The sequence below is a fragment of the Sceloporus undulatus genome, chromosome 1 (assembly GCF_019175285.1).
Source record: "Sceloporus undulatus isolate JIND9_A2432 ecotype Alabama chromosome 1, SceUnd_v1.1, whole genome shotgun sequence".
NCBI classification, from domain to species: Eukaryota; Metazoa; Chordata; class Lepidosauria; order Squamata; family Phrynosomatidae; genus Sceloporus; species Sceloporus undulatus.
In genome coordinates this window covers 166,294,113-166,321,354 of record NC_056522.1, presented here as the reverse complement: position 1 = coordinate 166,321,354, position 27,242 = coordinate 166,294,113, and positions in this window count along the sequence as shown.

Here is a 27,242-nt window from a genome sequence, read left to right as displayed (position 1 = left end):
GATGATGATGATGATGATGATGATGATGATGATGATGATGATGATGATGACGACGACGATGATGATGATGATGGAACAACCAGGTCAGGTAAGCCATGCATAAGTAAACAAAAACATTTTGAATTTTTTTAGAGACCACTTGGAAGCTTCTTCTAAAATGCATCCGGAGATTATTATTATTGTTTCAACAGCATGTGCTTTCTTATGATTTCCATTCTGGGTGAAACTTATACACCTGCACTGTTTAAACAGACCAGGATAACTGTGAGGCAGGTTAATCTGCTCTCCACTTTTCTTTTTGTTTCTTCACACATGGTCAGGGAGTGGTTCTGAAGGCAGGTGTTTACCTTGCCAGTTGTGCCTCCTGTCGGATGACTTTGATTTGAGTCCATTCTTTCCCAGGTCAAGCTTTACTGAATTGTGTATTGCAGACACTCTGCTGCAACACAACACTGAAAGTCTGTCTCTCTCTGTCCCTCCTTCGCCACCCTTCCAGTGCTAATGCTGCCAAAAAAAGTTCCAGCTAGACAGAAGACAAGAAAAGAGGCAAACGGCTAAGATCCTACCAAAAGACATTGTTGTCTCATCGACAAGGTCATCATGAGTCTGAGTCGACTTGAAGGCAGTTAACAACAACAACCACAAAAAGGAGCTTCCTTTTCAGTGGCTTTGTTAAATGAGGAATGACTGCATTCTATAGTATTGTTCTTTTATTAATAAGACTTTTAAAAATTGTTTTCCCAAACTGCTCTTAGAGGTTATAAACACAACTGTGTGACAGGAATGCTATAAATGCCATGCACTGAGGCTTCAGCTGACCAACATTCCTAGATTTCAAGATAAAGAGGAAGCTGGGAGGAAAAGAACACCTCTGAGAAGTGCAAGAATTTTTAAAGCAGATTGTAAAGATCCTGGTACAAATTAGGAGTTCTCCTTTCTCCAGATGTGCTTCAGCCTTATTATGACACCTCTTACCTAGTTTCAGGCATGGCTTTACACTGGTTTTGAAGAGGTTCACAAGTTGTCTTCCCCCCCTCCACCCGCCGCCATGCTATTGTTCAGGGGAGAAAGGCGAAGAAACAAACATCTGGAGAGCAGAGCTGCCAAGTGTGTGCTTTTTCCACTGTTTTCAGCTTTCCAATTCTTTGTTTTTTTGCATTTGATAAACGTTAGAAAGCGCTGCAGGGCAAAGATTGCAATCAACAGAAAGCGTGATTCACTACTTTATTATTCTGACTCTACACAAGTTAAAGCCCACTCATGTTAAGTGCCTCGTTCGCAGAGGCGCTCTGTTCTTTTGTCCAATGCTGAGGTAATTGTGAGCATTGGCACTCACTTTGCTGGGAAGCGGACGGGGTCCGAAGTTTGTTAGCCGCGTTGCTCATGTCACGGACATCTGCCAAACCTTGTAATTCTGGTTTTTAATAAAGTGCAGTGGTTGGAAAACAACTTTATAGATGCACGGCTCAGCATATTGAAGAACCATATGGGGGTCACACCAAGAAAGAGTAGATGAAAGTGTTAGTCATGACACGTTAAGAAAGGAAGAGCCAGAGAGCTTGGTGGATAGACTAGGAACACTGTCTTCATTTACTTTTATTACAACAAACAACCAGAAAGAGAGAGAGAGAGGATGCCTTAGTGGATATATTTGGCATCTGACAGAACAAAGAAAATGTCAAGAAGATGATATAAGGAAACTTGGGAATGAAGAGGAAAAAATATTGTGAAGGGAAGAATGTAAAAAAAGCCATGCCCAACAGCTGATGCATGAGGCCACGCTTTTGCACAGTCCATTAAATTGTCTAATTAAAAAGACTGTATTTACAGTGCTGTGTAAATTTACATGCTTTATAAATAAAGGTTAATAATAATAATAATAATTAAATAATTTAAAATTCCTCTGGTTCATGCTGGTCAACCTGAAGATTTATGGGACGTTATACTCTTTATTTCAGATGAGGAAAAGGCCAGACAACTGATCTGCACACTTTTTTTATTCCCGTTGGATTAGGAGCTCCAGCGAGCAAACTCCAAATTCATAGATTCATAGAATCATAAGAGTGGGAAGAGACCACAAGGGCCATCCATGCCAACCCCTTTCTGCCACACAGCAATACACACTCAAAGTACCCCCGACAGATGGCCATCCAGCCTCTGTTTAAAAACCTCTAGCGAAGGAGAGTCCGCCACTCTCCAAAGCAGTGTCTTCCATTGCCAAACAATAATTTGGACAAGGGAAGGATCTGCTTCAGTTAGAACACAAGGAAACTGCCACTGTAGAAAATATAAAAGGAACAGTTCAGCAGTGTCAGAAACTGTCAAGATAAAAAAGAGGAGTGATTCCAAAATTCTGACCTTCCAAATGTTTTTGGACTTTGGCTCCCAGAATCCCAAATCATTGGCTGAGGCTTCTGGGAACTAAAGTGAAAAACACCTGGAGAACCAGAGTTTGGGAATCACTAAATGATAACCGAGGAAATGTGCGGAAAACTGTGGTTTCTCCCATTCCTGGTTCAAAGAATTGGCACAAAACCTACTCCACTGTTGTCACTGTAGGTTAAAAAGACAAAAACCTTCAGTTGTTTTATACCCTTTCTAGGGAATAGCATTAAACTGGAGGAGGACACACAGGAGAACACAAAAGCCCTGATCAGAGCATCCTCACCCTACCTGGCTTCTCTTAGAGTTCAATGCACTCACATAGGCATCCATTATTGGAAACTCTGGCTTATTCCTGACATGGCTTCCTGACCCCTATCCTCTTATCGCCTGTTCCCTGCCCCACACCACATGCGCTCATGACTAGCACTGGATGGCTATTACTACATGTGGTGTGAAGAGAATGGGTCTTATTGGAACAGGTGATTGTGTTAAGCTGTAACTGCCACTGATGCTGGCTCTTTGGATACCTCTTGTCCCCCCATGCCCACATTTCAGCTACCAGTCAGGGATCACGGTACTGCATGATAACTGCTCATCACTTGGATAATGATATGCTGGCTGCCTTCCCCTACATTTTGGGTTCATCTACATTGTAGAAATAATTAGATACCACTTTAACTGCTATGGATCCATCCTACAGAAGCCTGGAATTTGTAGTTTTGTGAGGCATCAGCACTCTTAGGCAAGGAAGGCTAAAGATTTTGTAAAACTACAAACCCAGGATTCCACAGGATGGAGCTACAGCAGTTCCAAGCTGCCTTTATTTGTATAGATGCACTCTTGAATAGCACTGCAGAAAGGGTCACACTCCAACATGGTATGAGCTGTTTTAGAAGAATTATTAGAAGAGGATGATCATAATTAGAAGCGTCAAGTCAAGAAGAGTTCATTCATCACTAGCCTGGACTAATGCCTGGAACCCTTTTGAATTACACGATTACAATGTTATGGTCTCCCTTGAACTGCCCTGGCTGATTTCCTATGGGATCCTGAGCTTATAAATTGAGGATAATCCAATTGCCTATTGGTTTCCAGGCCCAGTACAAGGTGTTGGTTATTACCTTTAAAGCCCTAAATGGCTTGTGTCCAAGCTATCTCAGAGACCGCCTCTTCCCATACAATCCTCCCCATGCTCTCCAGTCCTCTGGGAGGAACTTGTTGCAGCCTCAAAAATCGAGGCTTGCGGCGACCTCCTGGAGGGCTTTCTCTGTTGTCGCCCCCAGGCTCTGGAATGGCCTGCCGGATGAGATCCATCAATTAACATCTTTGGACAGCTTCAAAAAGGCTGTCAAGACGGATCTCTTCAGGCAGGCCTTCCCAGACTGAAATATCCCGGCCTCAGGATCTCCCCCCTCCTCAGTAATGTCTCCAAAGCCCCCTTTTCTTTAGAACTGAAGTTGCAGTGGTTTGTTGGTTGGTATTATTTTGTTTAATTTATTGTTATTTTAACTAGTTATTGCAGTTTTAAATTAGATATGTTGTTTAATAACTTTTTAAGGGGGGAGGGAAATATATTGTTTTTATGCTGTATGTTTTTTAATGTTGTAAACCGCCCGGATTCGTTCGCCACAGGGTGGCATATAAATAAAAATTTATTATTATTATTATTATTATTATTATTACCCTCAACCAGAGAATCCTCCTCTGGGTCCTCTGACCAAACCCCAGGAAGACTCCATAGCTTGATGTTAAAGTGGAATGAGAGTGCTACAATTACATAGTATGAAACAGCTCCTAGTTCTCATAGAGGTGGTAAACTGTGATATTTCAGGCTGTGACTGAACTTCAAGAATAATATAGTTTAACCCCACTTTAACTGCCATGGCACCATCCTATGGACTTGTAGTCTGTTGTGCTACCAGAGCTCTCTGTCATGAGAAGGCTAAATATCTCACAAAACTACAAATCCCAGCATTCTATAGCATTGAGCTATGGCAATTAAAGAGGTGTCACACTGCATTATTTCTGCAGTGCAGATTCAGGCTTTGATTACAAATATCGACAATACTCCACACACAAAAATCTCTTCGAGACACATTTCCACGTGAAGATTTCTTTTTTGATTGGATGGACAAATATCCAGTCATGTGAACTCCCACCTGGAACAGTCCTCACCTTCATTTGATACACCCAGAAACAGGTATACTATCTCAGTGAGGTTACGGAAAATGAGATAACAAGCAGAAGCCATAATTCCAAAAAAAAAGCATCCAGGGAACTTTCAGTTCTGAAGCCCATCTCCTTTGCATTTTCCTCACCTTTTTTTCCTACCTTGACATTTTGGAAGCGATTGTTCCTGTTTTATAGTGTGAACATGTGCTGTACTTGTCCCATAAAGCTGCAAACAGGTGTCAGTCAAATAGATATCACCCTGTAAATCTGCTTTAACAACTCGGTTTTCAAATCTAGGGCCTAAGGGTAGGTTTATGAGGTACCTTAATAGCTGTACAGGTGCACGCTAAAGAAGAGAGTAAGGAACAAGGTCAATAGCACAGGCCATAAAGTGAAGTGTGTGTTTTGGGTTGGTTTTTTTTTTTACTCTCTGTGACTTTCATAAATTTATATTCTTTTAGACCAATATAGTAGGCTAGCACAGGAATTAGTTTACACAATTCTGAACAGCAGTTTTGCTAATTGCATTTCTTCTATTTGACCTAATCTATCTAATCCTGGCTGTGAATTCACTTCTTGGGTAATGGATCCAAAGGTTCTAACCGTTTGGCTGAAATCCTGTTGGATGCGGGCCGCGCATTAGCACTCCACCAGCACACCTATTTCAGAAGGTCCAGAAGGTCAAGAAGGTCCCTTTCTTCCCAGACATACACCAGTAGTCAGAGAATGGCAGGGCACCAACCCCAGCTCACCAGTGGAGTTGGACCCTGGCATCACCTGTTGCACAGCTAGTGGCAAGACATGGCACAATAAAGGATTGGTCCTTCTTTGCACAACAGCCAAGAAAATGCTTCTGATTTAATATGCCTCTTAAATTATTTAAAAGATTCAATCTCTTCTCTGCCAAGATGAACTATTGTATTGCTATAAAGAAATTGTCTGGATTTCCTAGCTTTTATTACGCTTGTGTTTGTCAGACTGAAAGACCTCACTCCGTGTCACTTAGGCTTTTTGTTTGAATTTGGAAATACCTTTGAAGTGTGATGCAGTCCCACACAATACTGATTTGTGATCCATGGGCACAGCCTTTTTTTTAAATCACAGTAACTCAAGTCTCAGTACAGTACATTCTGACTTTTAGAACATAGAAACACATTTGACGCATTCACATGTACAGACATAGCCAGTGTTTGCCAGAGACATGGTGGAACGGAGGAGATGTCTGTGGAGTTCATTGAGTGCCTGCTGGACTCAAGATTTATTAGCAATAAATGTTACCTTATGCTTGTAGAGGACTATGCATAAGTCATTTCTTCTTTCCCGACACAGTGTTTCATCTTCATACCCAACATTTATGGATAAAAAGCCGCCCTGATCTTTTGGAAGGGCGGGATATAAATAAAATTTCATTTCATTTCATTTCATTTCATTGTCAGCTGAAGTTAGTGATAACTGAACCAAGGTTAATCATTCCTTTTTGCTGTGCTTACATCCTGCCGTTAGTGTTTGCTAATACAAAGTTGCCTTCCTTTTAAATGACCATTGTAACTCATTGTTATACAGTTACAGTATATAGGGCAGCACAACGCCTAAAATGGCTGTATGGCCTAAAACACTGTGAACATGTTCCTAGGATATTCTGATGCGGGATCAGATATGAACCCTCTACGTGATGGGTACCTGTTAACTTCTCTTCCCAGCCTGTATACTGATAGCAATATTAACCACCCCATATAACTGTTGTGTGAGTGAATGAAACCAGGATAAATCATTGCCTGGCCTGAAGCTTAAAGACAGTCCAAGCTATCATTTAAATATAGAGAGATGATGCTAACAAGAAGTCTATAAATATGTAAGTAGGCCTGCCTCCAATGTTGCATGTACAGATTTCCGCTCACATAGTGGAAACTCTCTTTCCCCTCATACCCTGCCAGTCGGATTTGGGGATTAGAGGGAGCTGCAGGAGAATGGGAATGATCCCCCCATTCTGCTGATGGAAGCCTTCCATTGGCAGAGTGACAGTAATTGGATTTCACCTACTAAAACAAAGCATGTATGGTAAGTTTATATTAACATTCTCAAATGACTAAACAATCACACACTTGGTGAAAGGGACTTGATCTAGGGAGGGGTCTTGCCAAGAAAAACAAGCAATTGGTTTTCTTAAAAGGGGCTTAATACTGCTGATGGCAGCAAATCATTATACTGAGCTCAGTGAAAAAGGCACACACAACTCCCTGTGTGTCTGTGTCCAACTGGCAGGACTCCCTGCACCAGATTCATTCCTAGCAGATTCTCATGGAGGCCTTTCAGAGAGTTTTCAGGAAAGCAACTTCATTTCCCAACTTTCTGCTTAGAGAATGCTTTGCCATCTCTGACAATGAGGCTGAATCTCTTCTACTGCAATTTGGACTTGTGGCTTCTTGGACTTGTTGTATTTGCAAAGTACAGGCTTACTATTACTTTTGAATCTCAAAAAGCAACTCATTTACATTGATTGATTTTTAGTCCTTCTTTCAGAAATCATCTGGTTCTTTTTCCTTCTCAGCCACAAATTAACTAAGTATTTATTTAGACCCTCTAAGGATGGTTGTTGTTGTTGTTGTGTTCCTTCATGTCATTTCTGACTAATGGTAACCCTGTAGTCAACCTGTCACAAGGTTTTCTTGGCAACAATATAAATAATAGAGGAGAGAAACACATAGGCCTGTCACTGTGTTCACACTAGGCCCGATGTGCTAGGAGATGCACATTTTCAAAGTTAGCAAAGGTGGAATCCAATACAGTTTTTACTGTATGTGGTACGTGGTACATGGTAGTACAAAGTATTTCTGCAGGCAGTTGTGCAAAAGGTCATGCAACCCAGTTCTATAACTTCTTGCACAACAACATTACACAGCCAGTTGCATGAGGCTATTACTAAGCACAGCTTTGCTAGCAGACATCTTCACATTGCCAGCATTTAATTGAATTTAGGCCTCAGAAGCTACAATCAACAGGTTTATTTTAACAACAACAACAACAACAAAACAGAAGCATCAATAGCTTCTCAGCTAACCACTTCATCAGATTGATGCCTCTCTGAAACCATGAAGCTCCTTCTGAAGAGAATTTAATAACCATGGCACTATCTCTGTTTGAAGCTGGGTGTGTGATGATGATGAACTAAGTCAATCAATAGATTTACTTTATATGGGAAAGGAAGGGTCTGAAGATACCTCTCAGACTAGCCTTCCTTATCACAAAGATTTAAAAACAAAAACACGTAAGTAAACAATGGTTTAAACTAGAGCCGAATCCCCACTAAATGTTGAAAAACTATCACTCCCATCATCACAGTTGTGCAGCATAGAACAGGTTATGGGAAGTAGAGATTATCAACATCTGGAAAGCCTGAGGTTGTTCTGACATGCCCATCTGGCATGAGCAACTTATCATTGCCATATGCATCAATATGATATCATAATCCCATGGGGGGAGAAGGTGCATGGTGAACTGGATCATGTCAAGCAGATACTCAAGCAGATCTGCATTATTTAAAGCAAATCACAAGGGTAGACTGTTGTATAAAACACAATATTCTTATTGTTAAAAAGCCCTCTCCCACAAGGCTTCCATCACAACAATTGGTGTCCTGTTAAGTCACCTGCAACAATATAAAGTTTTATCAAAATCCCAGTTTTTATCAAGTCCTAGAGCTTTGCCGATCAAAGCTGAGCTTGAGGACCAGAAAAAGTCCTTGGGAAATGCTTGATTTTTATTAGCTACTGTCTTAAACTGATTTAAAACAAACAAACAAACAAAACCCTGATAGTTGTTTGGTCTTTTTCTTTTCTTTTTCTTTCCTTTAACCTCATCCTCTTCTTTGTGTACCCAAAAATTACAAATCAAATTAACACAAGCAGTTGAGTCACTGGATTAGAACACTTGTGTCAGTACTCCTCCATCAAACACAGATACCATTTCTGTCTACCTCTTCAATATAAATAATATTATTGTTTATTATTTATATTATTTATTGTGTACCCACCCACTCTCCCATCAATTTTGTGGAGTTGAAACATCCTTTCTGGAGACTATCCAGAGCTGTCAGCAAAACACTACAGACCTTGGTTAAAACAGACACCAGACACCACAATAGGCTCACAGACCTACAGTGCAAGTATACACTGTGAATTAGCTAATAAAAGACAGTCTCATATGGAAGCAGAATAGTATCCTACTATTTTACCGAAGCTCAGTGCTGGAACTCTTGAATATGATTTCCACTGTACTTGCACCTTTTAAATAAATAATAAACAAAATATTTATATTTATTTATATTAAACATTGATGGAAACAAGAAGAACCCCACACTAACAGTCCTTCCTTGCCTTTCATTTCTCCATCCCAGTATTACACTCCCCCCATAAACTTTTCCCCAATTTAAGCATCTCTTCTTCCCTTTGGATCAAATCTTTCATATTCTTAGAAACACCACTAGCGTTTCTTTTGTGCCAATAGATCCTTTCCCCAGAATCCATTCCTCCCAAGTGCCGATCCCGTGACTGTTTCTGATACTAACCCAAGTAACCTTTTCCCTCTGGGCAGAATGGAAAGGCTGACCTGAGAGACTGAAATGGCTCCCAATAATAATAGTAATAGTAATAATAGTAATAATAATAATAATAATAATAATAATAATAATAATAATAATAATAATAATACTTGGAATCTGGGCAGCTTACAACAGAGGGGATAATACAAGGCAATAACAATAAACATGAATTAAAAAAACAAATGTAACATGGCAATGCATTAAACAATAGCAATAAAATAAGATAGCGATTAACAATAGCAATAAATAACAAAAAATAGAATCATAGAATCATAGAATCGTAAGTTGGAAGAGACCACAAGGGCCATCCAGTCCAACCCCATTCTGCCATGCAAGAAATCTAAATCAAAGCATCCCAGACAGATGTCCATCCAGCCTCTGTTTAAAGACCTCTAAGGAAGGATGCATAGCAATTACAGCAACAAAAACACATAGTAATTATAGCAACAATAAAATTAACTAAGCAAAATGCATAACAATTAACAGAGCAAAAATACATAGCAATTATAGCAACAAAAATACATAGTAATTATAGCAACAATATAATTAACAAAGCAAAATACATAATAATTAACAGAGCAAAACAAGTAAAATGATTTTGTATGCAAAATAAGATTTGCCATTTCCAGACCACTTATTCTGAAGTGCAGTGGGCCCTTGGTATCCACTGGGATTTGGTTCCAGGACCAGCATCCCACAGTGGATACCAAAATGCATGGGTGGTCAAATCCCATTATATACAATGGCATAGTAAAAAGGTGCCCCTTATATAAAATGACAAAATCAAGTCTTGCTTTTTGGTGTGTGTGTGTATATATATATAATATTTTCAAACCATAGATGGTTGAATCCATGGTTGAATAATGAATGGTTGGATAAGGAATCCATAGATACGGAGAGCTAATTGTGGTTCCACATAAACTGAGCAATGAAAACCACTATCTTTCAAGACCCTACACACAGGCTGCTTTGTAGGAGAATGAGCAAGTGGCTTGAAGGCAATCAGATATAACATCAGTATTAATAGCATCATAGATTTTAACACTGACACAATGTGGCCTTAGGAAATTGCTGGAGTTGGTGATAGTGAATGACATAAAAATGTCAAGTTCAAGTAATGTTGTTGGTAGAAAACTGATCTCACATTATGGGTTGACATTAGGGGAATGTGTATCTCCTATGTTAACCTGTTTCCCTCCCACAATGGGAGTTTCTCAGAAATATACACCTCAACATTCAGATTTGCAAATTAACACTATGTTTACCTTCCAGACCTATTACAAAACCAAGCACAGTAAACGGATGATAAGTAGGTGAGGAAAATCAAATGCTATGTCAAACAAGTTTCTTTCACTACTGGAGAGAGCACATCTGCAATAAAAAGGGTAAATAATATATAGTACCCAAGGAAAGACATCTGCAAAAATTGCAATAAAACCCCACCCAATTCTGGTGTGTGAGATTGTGAGCCTTCTGCCGTCAGCAACTGTGCAGCAGAAACAAATTCTAGAATGGGGTATTAGATCACCAGTTATCTTACTGGGACCTTAAAGTTTGAGCAGATAAAACCAATTGGTCAGGATAGGGGTTTCTTCATGCATGCAAGGCAGAGCAGTCAAGTGGCTACTCTCAAAAGTTTCTGTTTCTCCAGGCATTCCATAAGTCTCAAAGGATCCCCCTGAACCTTTACACCAGTGTTCCTAACAAAATTGGACAAGAAGTAAATCTCAAGTAATAGGGCATTGGTTTTGATGGAGGGAAAGATCATAAGCATTACCTAGGAATTTGAACTGAGCTCTCCCAAGGTCTTACTGCTTCTGGACCTGGTATCTGATTTTGAACTTGTTTGGGGGGTGACTGGTCTCTCCTCCTGTCCATGAATCCTTCTCAGATGGATACCTGATAATTATTCTGCCTTGTTGGGTTTGTCCTCCTTCTGCATTCACCCCCATCCTTCCTTAAGCAGCTGCTTTACCAGAGCTGCTTTCAATTGGAAATTTAACCTTCTTCTCAATTCCTTGGTCAGGAAAGTTTCCCTCCACATCTATATATCATAGAATCAAAGAGTTGGAAGAGACCACAAGGGCCATCCAGTCCAACCCCATTCTGTCATGCAGGAACTCTCAGTCAAAGCATACCTGACTGATGACAATCCTCCCACTGGGGGACTGGTCACTGATTTGTGGGGTCTCAAGACCATCTAAATATGCCTCTGTTTGGTTCTTCTACTCTTTCAGTTTTACCTAGAACCCAGTTAACGAAATATCTTTTGACTTCTTTGGATTTTAAGTTTCGCTGGTGTACAAACCATACTGCAGAAATAATTCAGTTTGAGACCACTTTAACTTCCCTGGCTCAGTGCTAGGGAATACTGGAAATTGTAGTTCGTTGTGGCACCAGAGCTCTCTGACAGAGAACGCTAAATGTCTCACTGAGGCCTGTTACAGACTGCTCAAATAAAGCTGCTTCGGGTCTCTTTGGAGGTATGCTGTTTAAATGACGCGTGCATCCTAAGAATCCGAAAGCTGCACCAAAGCTGCACTCCAGTGCTTAGGAATGGAGTGTGGCTTTGGCGCGACCTCCGGACTCGTAGGACCCATGCATCATTTAAATAGCATACCTCCAAAGAGACTCGAAGCAGCTTTATTTGGGCAGTCTGTAACAGGCCAAAGCTACACTTTCCAGAATTCCTTAGCATTAAGCCAGGGCAGATAAAGCGGTTTCAGACTGGCTTATTTATGCAGTGTGTTTTGGACCTGAGTTCCATATAAACCAGATCTTAAGAAAAGCCTCTGTATTAATCTGCCCTGATTTTGTACTGCATATGATAGATCAGTTAATTTTCAGAAACTCTATTAGTTCAGTTCAGAATTTTAGACCTACAGGAAAAAAAAAAACAGTTTCAGCTCTTTTGACATAATACAATATTGGATTCACTAAGTTTTAGCAGATAGCAGTTCAGTTCAAGATAGCAGATTTGCATTGATTGCTCTCCTATTCCACTCATCCCTTATTTTTTAAAATAATAATAATAACAATAATGCAGAGAACCCAAGTAGCCTTGCTGCATCAAAGGCAAAGTATCATATGTTTCTGACACCATTATAATGGGATAAATTCCTATTGTTGAGTTTTTAATTCATTTGGCTGCATATCATTCTGTTAACAGTACTAAAGGGATAAAAAGAAGCACTTTATACTCTTTTCTGTTCCTACAAAAACAAAATCTGTGAGATCTATTCTATAAAGAGAAGGCAAAGAGTCAAGCAAATGAACTTGTGAGCAAACTTGGTAGTGACATCAATGGGGTTTTCAATCTGGACCTCAATAGAAAATAAATTATTTGTTATCCCATGATAGCCAAGAGATAATTGAACAAGAGCAACCTCTTAGGAAGGTTCCCAAGTATTTAAAGCTTCAAATCCTCCCAGTTTTGCCACCTGGAGTAAAATCCAGCGCTGTAACAAACTGAATTCAAAACATTCGGTTTTGTGTTAGATCATCAGACTACTTTTCTAAGGTATTTTAAAAAGAAATCTGTGGGTTAAGTTTCAGTTGGTATAGCAACATTTCAAGGGCTAAGAGAATGGAGTTGTCCTTTTTCAATTGCGAAGAAGATTCAACATCAGATTGCCCGTTCTGGTTCAATGAGGATTCCAGTGACCAACTCTCCTCTCAGCCAGACAATTTTGTACATGACTGCATTCCTCTTACAGGTGAAGGGTCTCCTTGGATGTCCTTATTTCCTGATGTGCAAATACCACTCCTAGACTTAGGTGGGCAGATCCAGCAGTTTGAGGGTAGTGCTGAATTGGACAGCTCCTTGTTGGTTCAATCCGATGATAGTGATCTGCCGCATAAACATGACAGATTCACTCCTGCTCACCCTTATGGGACACAGAGACATGCTGCCAACATTAGGGAAAGAAAAAGGATGCTCAGTATCAACTCTGCCTTTGATGAACTCAGAGGCCATATACCAACTTTCCCTTACGAAAAGCGCCTCTCCAAAATAGACACCCTCCGACTGGCCATCGCATACATTGCACTGCTTAGCGATATCTTGACATCAGGATCTGACCCCAAATCCTATGTGCAGAAATGTATGAAAAACGGATATAAGGGTAATCAGGATGCAATCTGGAACACAAGTGGTAAGTCTGTTAAATATATATTTTAAAGCTCTGTCTTCAGATTTGGCTTTCATCAAGACAGATGAAAATCAAAGCAGAAGGGAGGCGAAAACAGTCTCAGCAGAATATTCTCCCTCATGATAACAGAGCAAATATCTGAAAATATCATTAGCAGTTCTGCATAGTATAATATTTTTGTAATGTGAAACTATCCGGTTTTATGTATCGTTTAGCATGTCACTGTGTGTTTAGACAATTGGAAAATCTTGCATGGCATAATTAGTTCAGGTTCCAGTTTTTTGTAAGTACTGTTTTGGGCTTTTCTCATACAAGCACTTAGTTTTATTTTGGAGTAAACATTAAGACACTGAGTTACTTTCGCTGTTTTCTAGCCATAGAAGCTTACAAATCATCATCATCATCATCATCATCATCATCATCATCATCATTATCTAAGGTCATCTATAACTAGAAAACCATTTAAGCAAGAGAGGAAATCATACAAAAATGCAAAATGTTAAATGAATGATAAGTAACTGCCTCAATTTGTCTAGTACTCTAAAAGAGACAATGAAGTGCAACTGTACATTCCCACTTCCTTGCAATTTGTTTACATTATATAAAAATGTGAAACACAAATATAGCAGTTTTGGAAGGGAATCCAAAATATTATAGATATGGATGTCCTCCAAAGTTTACTCTAACATGCAAGTTGACATTTTATTTTATTTTATTGGTGCAGGGGAACTAAATTTCTCCAGATCTGGTCATATGTTTCCAATGGCCAGATTATTTATTGAACAGAAATGTATTTGGGTGAGAATGTTTTTAAAAAGTAGAAGATAAAGATAAGAACAATGGCCAGCATCCTGTTAGGAACTTATGTAAGTGGGTTTAAATCTGCAGGAGATAGAATTGCACAGTTCCATAACATCCATATCCAGTAAAGAGCTGTTGTTACGTTACTATGTAGGGAGCCAGCAAAGTGACCAAAGCACATTAGGACTGATGTAGAGCCTGATGCGCATTGCCAGTGCCCTGATATGCCTATTCGGAATTCACTAACAGGGTTTCTTAGTGCATTTCTTATATGGCTAAGTACAATTGGCCCTCCGTATCCAAGGATCCTTTATCCATGGATTCAAGCATCCATGCTTGAAAATACTTAACAAATAAATAAATTCCAAAAAACAAACCTTAATTTGAGCATTTTATATAGGGGGGTGTCACCATTTTACTGTCCATTGTTTTTAATGGGACTTGAACATCTGCAGATATTGGTATTCATGGGGGCTCCTAAAACCAAAACCCAGCAGATATTGAGGGCCCACTGCATACATCTCTCCCATAAGAATCTCTTATTGTTTTCAAGGTATCTTCATCTATGTTCCTTCCTCTCCAAACTGTAGGTTCTTTCTGATCCCCCTACTTTTCTGTCCATCTGTCCTTCTTTTAGGAAATACTGAGTTGGTTGCTTATGGGGTGGACAGGGGCAGGAGGGCAGGAAGCATGAATTAAACCCCCAAGTTCCCAGTTCAGATTTTATCTCTGCCATGGATTGTGGCAGCTGGATGTACAAATACAGTTCAAATGTCCAACCTTGGCATAAATCAAAATATAAACTCCTGGCTTAATTGTCACTAATAGAACGAGATAAACCAGTTCCTTAATTAAAAGGAAAGGGTGTCATATGTTAATTAATTCCTTTCATCATTTTCTTCCTTATTAGTTTCATCAAACATAATGTAACAGATGGAGAAAGCGATTGGGAGTTTGCAATTTAGCGTGCTCCCATCTTTCTAAATTAAAATGCGGTGCTTCTCCAGACATGTGTGCTTTTGTTGAGCTTTTAGTCATCCTTTTTTGCTGAAGAGGAGTGTGAATAATGAAATGTCTTCTTCAGAAGAAATGAGAGTTTGGTTCTTCTGCGGCACATGGGAGAGATTGTGGGGGTTCTTCGCCTTTGTTTGGTTTATTACTTCTCTCTCTTCTCTCTCTCTCTCTCTCTTTCTCTCTCAATCTTCCAGATCTGACAGCCCGTTTATCCTGGGTGAAATGGGATTGAGAGATGCCCTGTGTTGAAGAGGGAAAAAAGAATCGTTTTTCAAAGGACCTGGCTGCTTGACACCATCTGTTGAATTATCATCATCCAGAAGAGAGATATTCCACAGAAGTGCAACAATACATTCACACTACTGATTGACTGATACAATTTTGTTTAGCAGCAGACATGAACCACTTATAGATGCTTTCAAAAATAAAACCCCATTAAAAATGCAAATATTGTTATACCAGAGCCCTATACAGAATAGAAGTAATTTAAATCTGTAGAAATGTGGCTTTTAGCATCATGCTTAAAAACTAGAATGATCTCAGTTGAATTAGCCTCATAATTGCAGGAAATCCAGAAGAATTTGTGTGTGTGTTTTAAATGTTTTGAAACTGAAACCCAAGATTTGAATACTAATACAAAGTTTGTGCCTCAAAGACTGATATTATAGGCCAGAAGCCGGCATCTTGATAGAGCTCTGGTGTAGCTTCAGTGGGTAGTATGTCTTTTCTCTGATCCAAGTCCAGTCACAAAGTCTTTTGCTTTCAATTGACCCATTTGCATATACTTACACCACTGTGTGATTTCCAACTTTTCTAGCCTGTGGGCTTTATTATTGTCATATTATTAATGTTATTATATTGAGGTTCTAGTGGAACCAATGCTGTGCAGTGTTAGAGCCACAAGCCTACATTTTGTCAAAAATGCTGCAGTTCTAAGTTAAGATGGCATGGATGGTATCCATGCAGGCAGAAGCCATTCCTTTTGCCATGTGGGAGACAAAGTCAAAAAGTAAGCAGATAAAACTCAGTAGCTGAAACAGGATTCTGGCCAACGAGTCTATCTGATAAGAAGAAATGCGACACTTTGTCTTAGCCAAATTGCCAAGAGTCAATGTATTTCTAATATTTTATGTTATGACATGGAGTTACATTATATCTATTTATTTACTTACATACAAATAAGGAATAGAAATATGTGGCATACACATTTTTACACAATTTCAATTAGACGCCAAAGTAAAATTGAAACAAATTGTCATAGCTAGTGTGCCCCTCAAGAGAGAATTCCAGAGGACAGGAGCCACTACTGAGAATGCCCATATTAGCCAGCCTTTCAAATTCAGAGGACAGGCCAGTGAGTAGGATCATAATATTTATTTATTTATTTATTTATTTATTTATTTATATTTGCCCACCTCTCCCAGATATAAATATATTTATTTATATTTGCCCACCTCTCCCAGATGGATCCACTAAAATACATACAGGCCACTAAAATGCATACATCAATACATAAGATACATATAAAAACACATCAATAAAATTATAAAGATCTTAAGACATGTTAGGTTCAATAGGATAAGGAGTAGAAAAACCAGGCTACACTGGATGTACTTTCTGGATACACCTCTAAACACACACATGCTCCCATTTTGCCCATCAAGGTTTCACTCCTTGTATCTCAAGGAGGTGGATTGGCTCCCCAAATGATTATGCTGAAATAAAGGTATTAAAAGGAGCCATAATACTCCTTTTTTTCCATACTGGAACAAGCTGACATGAATATCTCTTTGAAAACCTCTACTATGAAACGTAGTACAACATGGTATTAATTGCACATAAAACAACATTGTACTGTGAAACCTAGGGCAACACGGGAGGAGTGGCATTCTTTTCATCTGTACAGTATGGGTTACAGGAAGGTGTGCACAGAAAGTAGATTAGCAGCAGTTGCACTCTTAAATAATGCAGATGAACACTTTGCATCACTGGGAGCCCTTTCCTGCTGTTGTTGCAGCTGCTACAGCATCTGCTACTGGTATTATCTGTCTTGAATGTTGAAGGAGGGAAACAGCTTCCTCCTTTAACAGTCAATACAGTCAAGAGTAGATTTGAATCCAAGGGGGAAATCCTTATATGTTTGAAAATTGGATAATAAAATTAAATGGTTTAATGGCAATGGACAAACTAACAATGATGGTCGTTGTAAACCGCTCAGACACTGTTAGTTCAGTATGAAGCGGTATATAAATGAAGCTGTTTGATTTCTTTTGTTTTTTGTCAATGGCAGAACAACAATTTCAAAGGAAATGGGGGGAAATCAATAAATTTTGGGCCTTCAGCTAATATGGGAAAGGAACCCTCCAAAGACAAAGACATCATTAGGAGGAAGCTTGTTAATGTTATAAAAGTCAATAGATTTACATAACAATCCATGTATCACCCTGTGTTAAAGTGTAAGAAGAATACATTAATCTCTAAAAGAGATCAAGATGAATGTAAGCAGAAAGTGCAAAAGGTGGGGAAGCTATGTGTTGAAAGGTGAAATCAACCTCCTTTGACAAATCTACTTATGCTTTATTTTTAAATGTGGCATGAATTTTGCTTTTGCTCTCCTCTGGCAAGTGCCTTTGTAAGATGTTTGAGTACTCAGTGATAAAAAGAGGAGAAAAATTCTGAGTATTATAAGAATGATGTATTTTTTAAAAAGAGTAGGTTTGAATCCATACCTATTTCATTATGAGGGAAGCAGATGAAACATTTCTCACAAGTTTCATTTGAACTGCACATGAAGTATCATTTATTTGGGAGCATGTGGCAAAGGACGTGCAAGGTGTTATCGGTCGGTGTTGGCATGCATCCTCTACAGTGCAGCAAATGAAGCTCTTCTGTATGGAGGAAGAAGGAATTAACACAATGAAAACGGCAGTTTTGATCTTAGGAAATATGTTGAATATGCTAAGGGCAGCCAAAAGGTATCCTTCACAGTTGGGCAGCCAGATATTCAAAGACTGTAGGAAATGGATGGATAACATGATAGAAATAATCCTGTTTTATTAAACAATGTATATAGTGGTAATAAGTGGGCACTTTTTTTAACTTGCAGAGGTATGATCAATCCATTAGAGACGTGTTACGATTAGACACATTTGTGCGTATGTGTATTGCATTTAGTCTGTATTTAATTGTATATTTTTGTCTCACAATAAAGAAATGTTAAAATTCTTCAAATATTTTTTTGAAGTGACTTTATTTCAAGTGACTAAAAACACTATTATAGCAATAGATTCTGACACTACTGGATAATGCTGCTGGATGAGAGGCAAGATCTCAGTTCTGTTCCCAATGGTACATCAAAAAGAGGTATTTTTTTAACCCAATATATACTAATTCTCAAACGCTGTTGTTGTTGTTATTTAATTTTTCGCCTATCCCACTGCAATTGGTATTTAGTAGCATACAACTTATGAGCATGGGTGTTTCCAGAGCTTGGAAAACTTACTTTGCTGGACTGCAACTCCCAGAATTACGAAATTATCATGGACAGTGACTCGGTTGGCTGGAAAATCTGGGGAGACAGATGTAGTTTGCTAAAAGGTTTCCAAGCACCTGATGTTGTTGTTAACATATTGTTGGACCACTTTGGAATTTTTAGCAATATCCCTTTGTCAAAGCGATGCTTGACACAATCCAATAATCCACCATGCAGTTTGTTTAGTTTACTTCTCTGTGAAACAGCCTTTCTCAAAATAAAAACAGATCAAGAGTCAGAAATCAAACAACGCATTCAGTTGTCTATATGCAAATCTAGCTGCTTAGCATTGCCCTCTGGCGGTCGATCATGGAAGCATTTTCATTGGGATGGGAAAAACAATTTAGAAGAGACCCTTCGGAGGGATTATCCCACAATTCCCACTAAGAGAATTCCAAGGATGGTTTCCCAGACGTTCTCCGAAGGCTAATAAACTATGTGCCCCTTCAAGAATAACACAGAGTGAGGCCAGAGGTTTCTTCTGGCAAAAGAAGCATTTGAAAGATAGGATGATCAGAATACAGTACTTCCCTTGGCACAAAAAAGTGTGAAAATAAATTTAAACCAGAAGTGTTGTTGTTGTTGTTGTTGTTGTTGTTGTTGTTAAATATGATGGATGAATCCTTAGAAAAAAACATGTTAGAATTTTTTATTACATGTCTGCCACTGGAACGGTTGTGGAAATCTGAATCAATACCATCCTTAGAAGATTGGCTTGTAAAATTACTCGATGTCATGGAAATTGATAAGTTGACAAGATATCTTGAAAATCAATATACAAACAAATTTATAGAAGATTGGGGAAAGGTAAATAATTATCTAACTCAGGAATGGGGGAATATAATTATACCTGATGTAATTTCGTGACATAAAGGTGTAAATAATAATAAAGATGTAGATAATAAAAGTAGAAAACCAAGTACTACACAAACTTGATAAAAGTTACTTTGGAGATACAGTCGGCCCTTCTTATACACGGATTTTTTATACACGGATTCAAGCATACACGGTTTAAAAATGTTCCCAAAAAGTATAAATTTATCTTGATGTTCCATTTTTTATTAGGGACACCATTTTGCTATGTCATTATACTTAATGGGACTTGAGCATACACGGATTTTGTTATACACGGGGGATCTTGGAACCAAACCCCAGCGTATAACAAGGATCCACTGTAGTGTTCAAATTGGAAATGCAATAATAATAATAATAATAATAATAATAATAATAATAATAATAATACGTGATATATTACGTATGACATATTACATTATAAAATAATTTTTCTTTGAAATCTACCAGATTGAAGACTGTGGATGAGGAAGCAGTGAGTGGTTTATGGATGAAATACAATGTCATAGTTAGGTTATAATATAATTGTGTTTCAATTGTTTTTGTGAGTTAACTATATAAAGAAATAGATGCCTGGAATATTAAAGGAAGCTGAATGTTTATGGAAACTGAGTGTATTTTACATGGGTTTGTCTTTTATTTTTGGAAAACTAATACAGTCGACCCTTCTTATACATGGATTTTTTTATACACAGATTCAAGCATCCACAGTTTGAAAATGTTCAAAAAAAGTATAAATTTCAAATATCAAAACTTGATTTTCCATTTTTTTTATAAGGGACACCATTTTGCTATGTCATTATATTTAATGGGACTTAAACATCCACAGATTTTGTTATCCACGGGGGATCTTGGAACCAAACCCCAGCGTATAACAAGGGTCTACTGTAATATATAATATATATATATATATATATATATATATATATATATATATATATATAAAATTGTTGTGTAGCTCTTTCAGTACATACTAAAGTGAGTTGTTTTTTAATGTATGTATGAATACAGAAGAATTCTTTGAACATGTATTTCTTTTTTTAATTGAAGGGGTTTTGTGATGAAATTCAGATATAACTATGTTGACTCTAATCCAGAGATGTTTTCACAAATCGCAGATGGTGGGCCAGCTAGAGCACAAAAGGATCCAGCATTTCCATCCCTATCAGCAGATGGGGACAACTGGATATAAAATTCAAATGCCGCAGTCCCAGATCATGCAGCTTTCCTTTCACAGTTTGGTCCATAAGAAGAGAATGTGGACCGCTCTATATGGTCCATATGCTGTGTCTCAACTATCAAGATGAGTTAAAACTGACAGATGAGTTTGTCAGATCTGTTTTCATTTGGATGCTGTAGTTGATATAGGTCCATTGGGTGCATCTTTGGCCCCTGCTTCTCCAAGGACAATCAATACTTTTCAATGCTTGCCTTTCATGGTTCATAAAGCCAACTGGGGAGGCTGACTGGGTAAGGGCAGAGGTGGACTCCTATTTGTTAAATGTCATGGTTCCATCATGCCTCATTGAGATGGTGTTGGTGAAATATCTGCTGTAACAAGTCCTCCCTGAATCCCATTCAAGTAGACTGAAGTCTAGGAAAGCTCATGCTGCCAAATTCTTTCTTTCAGTTAGTCTCAAAGGTGCTACAAGATCTCTCTATATACTGAATCCCACTGTTGTGGATAATTTCCCACCAGCATTCCTTGCTTGGGTAAGTTGATGAAGTGTACAGTGGTGTCTCATCTCCAGGAGTTTCCCTTGCCTCCATGCAATTTAAAGCATACACAAGAAACACTGGCCTCAATTCTTAATTGTGCCACAATGGGCTTTTAGGTGCTGTTTTGTGTTTCACTGATGTCCTTTAAATTACATTTTAAATTTTTATGCTGAAATTGTTTTACATTTCACTTGTATTTGCTTTACTCAGCTTTACTGCAAGCTGTACATTTGGGAATTAATTAATTGATCGATTTTAGAGGTGTTTTTCCCCCCAGCTGGCCATGTTGTGAATGTGCAGATATGGAGAATTTTGATCATCACATAGCAATGGTTGTGGCCCTATAGTAAGGCTAAGCCAGATTTATTGCTTCCTAGCATTGTAACTGGAAATTGGTGGGAGGAAGTGCTCTGATTTATATTCAGAAAACAGCCCATCTTGAGAATGGTATAGATATTTTCAGATCTCTTAAGGTTGTTATAAGTGTAAAAAGTTTCAGAACTTTAGATTGAAATTGTCATGATCATAATGCCAAAGACATGGTCCAATACCTGTGTAATCCATGTCTTAAATCCAATTGCTAGTCCCAACTAGACCAGCCCCATTTACTTACTTGTAATTTTATGTAATTTATTATTTTATTGAATTTATCATTCAATAATCAATTCAGTGAGAGCAATGGTAAATTCAATGTTGATTTAGGGAGAGCAAGTGTGGTGTAGGGGTTTGAACAGTCAGAAGACATTTTTGAAGATTGGAGAAATAATTAACCAAATAAACTGAAATATTTAAATATAGTTTTGTTTTTTTAAAATGAGGAAAGAATGGGGATTTTAATAAAAAGAAAGAAATGTGGCAGTATTTCTTTAAGACTGGTTTTTTATTTTTGCATGGGCTTTCATGAATAGTAACCCACTTTTTCAGTTGCAGTACTGGGTGGTATAAGATATAAAGTATATTTATACAGCTGCGGGAGTGGTCCAGAAAGATGCAAATCATATTCTTTGCCCTCAGTTTTCAAAGGGCTGCCTAAGGTAATACAGAACTTTACAATGGATGAATAGTGTTGGTGTGTGAAAGTAATATGTCTGCTTACCAAAAGTCTATTTTCTTGGATTGAAAATTCCCTCTGAGAAGATTCCTTTTGTTATATGTGTTTACAAACTAAATATGATTACAAACAAAATAGAAATTTATGCAACTTCTAATTTCTACTTTTTACTTAATTTTAACCTAATTTAAATTGTATTTATTTGTTTTAATTTAAATTCATATTGTGACTCTTCATAAAGAATACATTGCATTTCAAATGATTAATATATACATTGACTCACATTCAGTTGTACTTGGTATATCTGATGGATAGAATCATAGAATCATAGAGTTGGAAGAGACCACAAGGGCCATCCAGTCCAACCCCCTGCCATGCAGGAAATCACAATCAAAGCATCCCCGACAGATGGCCATCCAGCCTCTGTTTAAAGACCTCCAAGGAAGGAGACTCCATTACACTTCGAGGGAGTTTGTTCCACTTTCGAACCGCCCTTACTATCAGGAAGTTCCTCCTAATGTTGAGGTGGAATCTCATTAAACTACTTTATTATTAATCATAACATCATATTCATTCACATTTGTCCTCAGAGGTAAGTCCAATTTAGTTCAGTAAGGTTTATTCGTTTTAGATTTAACCTGTAGTCTTATAAATTGACTGTAATCTTAACCTGAATTCTTCAGTTATATTATTTTCTGTGCACTAAAACTAGTCATTTCCATAAAAATTCTAATATTCTAATAAAAGCTTATACTCTAGTATGCTACGGGTCCAGTATTATTTTTTAATAATAGACTATTGCCTCATCGAGCCCTTTGTCTCTTCATGAAATCTTACCAGATGTTTATATACACGTTATCTGAAAATTTGCTATTTTATTCTGAAAGAAAGGATATGCATGGTTATGCCTGGATACATAAGTGCTTGCTAAAGAATGTAAATCTGTTTATTGTTCAGCTTATGTTTTAAAAATGTTCTGGCCACTAGTAATTACAAAATTGAATGGCCAGTATTAACAACTATACGCCAAGTATTGAAAAAATCAATAAGACCTGAGATTTTAAGATATAACATATAAAATGTTGGATTTTTCAAGGAAGAAAAATCAGCTAGGCTGATGGTGGATGGATATAGGTGCCAGCCCCCTCCACCCCAGAAACACACTGAGTTATATATACTCAAAAATGCACACACAGCCTTCTCATCTCCATTGACATATACACTCTCCCATAACGTAGTGCAATGGTTAAATGCCAGTACTGCAGCCACAATGTTGTGAGTTCAACTCCAGGGCTCCAAGGTTGACTCAGCCTTCCATCATTTCATAGGTCAGTAAAATGAATACCCGGCTTGTTGGGGTCAATTGGCTTACAGATTGTAAACTGTGAAGTTGAAGGCTTTCATGGCCAGCATCCATAGTTCTTTGTGGGTTTTTCGGGCTATGTGGCCATGTTCTAGAAGAGTTTATTCCTGACGTTTTGCTGGCATCTGAAGATGCCAGCCACAGATGCTGGTGAAACGTCAGGAATAAACTCTTCTAGAACATGGCCACATAGCCCAAAAGACCCACCAAAAAACCCTATAGATTGTAAACTAAAGTGCTGAGTTCACTGATAAGAGGTATAGAAATGTACATGCTACTGCTGTTGCTATTGCTATCACAATCACTATTGCTATTGCTATAAAGAGCATCCCTACACAGGCTTACATTTACATAGGCCAAATGGATGCTCCATTACGCCTGTCATCCATGAGTCTGCCACTTATTTGCAGATCATGAGCTCCAAAGGTCCTCATAAATATTACTCACTCAATAAACAGATAAATAAATAGGGATGGCTCCTTCTTCCTCTTGTTCCCTTTGGCCTTATGTCCTTTGCATTCTCTTATTCTGTCAAGTTCAGTATTTCACCCCACCCCAACATCAATAGATAGACTCTCATGATATTTGCAGGTTAAAGAGCTTGTTGCTGCAGCTTCTTCTCTGTAGCTTTAAGTGAGCAACTGCAGTTGGAAAGAGGGAAAATAATACGAAACACTTGCTAACAATATGCAAGATCGCAGTGCGGAAAACCACTGTCCTATTGGTTCACAGATGTTGCACTGCAAACGAAGAAACGCATTGCTGTTTCTGTACTTAATTAAATCTTAATTGTGCCACCAACAAGGTTCAAAACATTTATTTTAGATGACTTACAGGAATACTGCTCTGCTATTGGCTGCAGGGACTTTGAACCTACATAATTATCTTCACGCACATACATACACACAGAGCCTATTATGGTATAGCCTACAATTAAAAATAAATCCATATAAAATAAATCAGGGAAAGAACTTGGGGAGGACTTTGAGCTATTAAATCAAAACATATTCTTTAGATTAAATGTGTGCCTATTTGAACCCATTCAGTGCCTCTCCGCAGAGATCAAGGAGTTTTGGTTTGGACCCTCATAAAGCTGCATTTTCCTCTTCTGGCACAGAACTGAAATGGAATCATAATATGATCAAGCTGTTCTAATTCAATTCTTCCGCCAGCAGTGCACCAAGCTGATCCCGAGAATCAGGCGTAAAGGGATGTCATAAATTGGGTTGCCTTTCTCCAGCGAGACCACTCTCTCCTGGAACACTTTTCCTGATGCCCCACGTTTCCCCTCAGTGTTTTTTTCCTTTTCTCAGAGGGTGGCTTTGGGTGGTCTTGGGAACACTGTCTTAGTAAACTTGTGATGAGTTTACTAAGAGGTGGCCTTTTCCATTTTTTCCCCCTTAGTGAAAATGTTCTATCAAAGAAGGATGTAATTCTTTGCTAATTTCATTCTGAAAGGAAGCAAGAAAAACCTTTTAGCAATTTTTCTCTCCCTGTGAGAAAGTATTTGAAAACTGCTATATGCAGTTCTGGACTCATTCTGCACAATGCAGTAAACATCATTTTCTGCACATAAAATAATATTTGTTTGCAGGAACATTATCTTCAGGACAGGCAATGCTATAAACAGCTGTTTTTCAGCACATGAAATAATATTTCATGGGGGGGGGCAATGCTATTTTCTGCAAAGAGAAAAAAAAACGTGTGCAAGTTTTGCACAGAATAAGTCCTGAACTGCAAAGATTTTTGTCAGTCCAGGATTCTTCTCATCGGGGTTTTCTGAACTCAAGAAACATGTCTTTTCCACCATTTTTGGGAAATATTTTTGAATATTGTTTTCACTCCTACTTTCCACCTCAAGGAAATTACTGCTATGGTAAATCGTACATTTGCATGTCACATAGCAGTCCAGTAGATAACACTTTAAAGTATACCAGTATGTGCATGATGGTAACAATCCTAAGACTTTGATTTATAGTTAACACTCCAGATACCCAAATCTCTCTCCTTTGATTTCCGAACCTAGCGTAGATACTTGCCAGTCGTCAGGCTTGCCAGAATCCCTTTCCTTGATCTACAAGGCAATACACTTCTCTCTTTCGGGTTTTCCAACAAGTGAGTTTTAGAGGTCCCAGCAAAACTTTTTTAGATGCAATATAACTGAGTGTTTGTAGAACATGCAAAGTAACTTATTTCACAATAATACCCCAAATAGCTGGGAACACCTTTTTACATTTCATTAAAGAATAGTAATTTGTCAATCATGTAAAGCACATTAAACTGAGAAATGGTGGAAGAGGAGTGGAAGAGAGAAGTAATCTTATGTCTCATATGTGCATCTTCAGCCATTGACAGTGTGGAGCGCAAACTGTTTTATCACTTTTATTTTACAAAGAATTTTGGCATATGAAATTTTGGAGAGTGGTCTCTTTGTTGTTGTTGTTATTCCTTCCTAGATCAAAAGAACTCCTATTACCTTTATTGCTTTTTCAGGCATGCTATACTAAAATTATGATCTTCCTTACTACAAATATAAATATAGGCAAGCCACTCATGCTTGTAACTATTTCAGCAAGTTCTCCCATATATTTTCTCTGGGAGTTTTTTTCTTTTAAGCAAGCAAGAAATGAAAGTTGATTTTGTTCATGTGAAATGCAACATTAGTCAACAGAAGGTAGAGTCTCCATTCGGAAATGGTGCAAAACCTTATTTATCTCTTTGTTTAAAATCTTAAATATCATTGAACTAGCTCCCTTGTGGTCAGGTAACTCTTATGTCAGCCACTAAAATAAAAACAGAACAAAGCACCATTAAAACCACACATTCTATTTCACAAAGAGGAAAATTGGTATTTTGTGTACTTCTAGAAATGTAAGTGGAACTCATAGAATCATAGAATCATAGAGTTGGAAGAGACCACAAGGGCCATCCAGTCCAACCCCCTGCCATGCAGGAAATCCCAATCAAAGCATCCCTGACAGATGGCCATCCAGCCTCTGCTTAAAGACCTCCAAGGAAGGAGACTCCACTACACTCCGAGGGAGTTTGTTTCACTGTCGAACAGCCCTTAGTGCCAGGAAGTTCCTCCTAATGTTGAGCTGGAATCTCTTTTCCTGTAGCTTGCATCCATTGCTTCAGGTCCTAGTCTCTGGAGCAGCAGAAAACAAGCTTGCTCCCTCCTCAATATGACATCCCTTCAAATATTTAAACAGGGCTATCATATCACCTCTTAACCTTCTCTTCTCCAGGCTAAACATCCCCAGCTCCCTGAGTCGTTCCTCATAAGGCAAGGTTTCCAGACCTTTCACCAGTTTAGTCGCCCTCCTCTGGACACACTCCAGTTTCTCAATGTCCTTTTTGAATTGTGGTGCCCAGAACTGAACACAATATTCCAAGTGGGGCCTGATCAGAGCAGAATATAGTGGCACTCCCCACTAAATAAATGGAAAATGCAACAGGCTTTTGAAAAGCTGAGGTAGAATCAACCACATAGGTCTCCTTAGGGAGGGAGATCCCGAATAAGAATGGTGGAAGACCACTAGCAAAGATCTAGAAGATTTTATTTCCATTCTCCACTAGATGCTTTCAGCAAGGAGTGCCCACAA